Consider the following 2500-nt stretch of genomic DNA (forward strand, 5'->3'; position numbering starts at 1 on the left):
AAATAGGTCAATGTCTCTTTGCATATATATTTCGTATATGTAAGTATATATGCTTATATGTGTGAATATCTAATTACGGATATGAAAATTTTCGCCGCCGGAGGTAACGGCCGCGTTTGAGATCGGAGGTGACGACCGCGGTTGAGACCGGAGGTAACGACGGCGCGTAAGCGGGACCGTAGGTAGGCGATCGACGACGGCGAGCCGGATAACGTCGTCGGAGTCGAGTAAGTAGCGAAGGTAAGCGACAATACAAACAATTATAAAGGGCTCGTTAATGCTAAGCAAAAATAATATGATAAACAGCCAAGGCAAATTTTCTCAATAGCATTATAATTAATTAGGTAAACATTATATAATTATAAACGCGACTAATAGCACTGTGTTGGAGAAACGTTTCGACTATACTTAGTCATCTTCAGTCATAATACATTACCAATATGTATGAACTTAAAACATGAATGAAAGGATGGACACGAAAATATAATTAAACAGTTGAACAAGATGACCATTGAACAACCATAAAACAGCTCATTGCGTATCAAATTATGTCATAATAAATAAAAACGTAAACCAATCAATAGTGTAATCAAATTAATAATAAAATGAAAAATAATGAAATATTTTCGTAAGTCGGTTTTCATATTAAAATAAATTTATAAGATTAAAAACGACGGAAACCGTCGTTACGAATAACATAAACTGGTATGCGTATTGCAGAAAACTGTAAACTTATATTTTATGTTAATAGCAGATCTTAAAACACAATATTAAAAGGAGCAACAACACACAGAGTATTCGACAAAGCGCTAGAGACAATTGTGTAACGTACGGTAGTCAGAGGCAGAATGAGCGAGACGACTTATTTTCCGTTAGTCATTTTCGACAAAATGTCGAAAGTAAGCGAGATGAGAATTAAACGTAATAGCGCAATCTTATATATATACATATATATATATATATATATATATATATATATATATATATGTATATGTATGTATGTATGTATGTATGTATGTATGTATGTATGTATGTATGTATGTATGTATGCATGCATGCATGCATGCATGCATGCATGTATGTATGTATGTATGTATGTATGTATGTATGTATGTATGTATATATATCAGGCCGAGGCTGACCGTAGGACTCGGCCGGAGGTAACGACGGCGTCGAGCGGGGCCGGAGGCGACGACCGCGAGCGCGGCCGGAGGTGACGACCGCGTACGCGGCCGGAGGTGACGACCGCGTACGCGGCCGGAGGTAACGACGGCTTCGAGCGAGGCCGGAGGTGTCGACGGCGTCGAGCGAGGCCGGAGGTGACGACCGCGAGCGCGGCCGGAGGTATCGTCGGCGCCCGAACGAGGCCGGAGGCACCGACGACGTCGAGCGGGACCGGAGGTACCTCCGACGTCCCGAGCGCCGCCGGAGGTAACGACCGTGCTCGCCGCGCCCGAGCGGCTAAGTCCCTCGGGCGTCGAGATCTCGCCCGTTTCGCCCGTATACCGCCGTGCTATTCACCGTGCGTCGCCGACCGCCTGGCCGGCCGGTTGGGTATTATAAGAGGTGCGGTGCGCTCGACGAGTCGAGCGACAGGGACGATGGTTCGAGCGCGTCTTTCGCGTCTCGTGCGTTCCGTACGAGTATCCCGAGGCTCGAAACGTTAAATGTGAAACACGGAACAATGATTTGTGATCGTATCGCGGGCGACTCTGCGTCGCGTCTTCGGCTACAGTCCCGAAGGCCTTCGCGAGTCGACCGAGACCGGAGGTAACGACCGTGCTCGCCGCTCCCGAGCGGCTAAGTCCCTCGGGCGTCGAGATCTCGGCCGCTTCGCCCGTATACCGCCGTGCTATTCACCGTGCGTCGCCGACCGCCTGGCCGCACGGTTGGGTATTATAAGAGGTGCGGTGCGCTCGGCGAGCCGAGCGACACGAACGAGCGCGTCCTTCGCGTCTCGTGCGTTCCGTAAGAGTCTCCCGAAGCTCGGAACGTCAAATGGTGAAACACGGACCATGATTTGATCGTATCGCGGGCGACTATGCGTCACCTCGTCGATACTCGACTCTCGAAGCGGGGTGCTCCGGGGCGGCGGCGACGTCGACGACGACGGCGACGAAGCCGTACACGCTCGAGCCCTTACGTACAGAGCGCGCTGGCACTTTTTCCCTTCCGTTTCTTTTTTCAGGTACGCAACGCACATTTTTCAAACACAGCATTGCCACGAGTCGGTGTCGCAAGACCGAATGGCTCTTATGTGGCGCGCACACGTAGTGTTGGCCGCGCGATCGTCCCGCGTTCTTAGACGAACGTGTCCGGACGCATCGTCGCGCTTACCGAACATCAACTCCACGGAGACTAGTGGCGGAAGGTGAGCGGTCTCGCGCCGCTCTCTCTTCCCGCTTACTTGTACACCGTAGCGAAATTATATTCAAACGCAAGGTTCCGAGATGACCGATGTGCATCGCGCACAGTCGATCTAACGTCGGGGCTGAACGGC

The sequence above is a fragment of the Monomorium pharaonis genome, unplaced genomic scaffold (assembly GCF_013373865.1).
Source record: "Monomorium pharaonis isolate MP-MQ-018 unplaced genomic scaffold, ASM1337386v2 scaffold_413, whole genome shotgun sequence".
Lineage (NCBI taxonomy): Eukaryota > Metazoa > Arthropoda > Insecta > Hymenoptera > Formicidae > Monomorium > Monomorium pharaonis.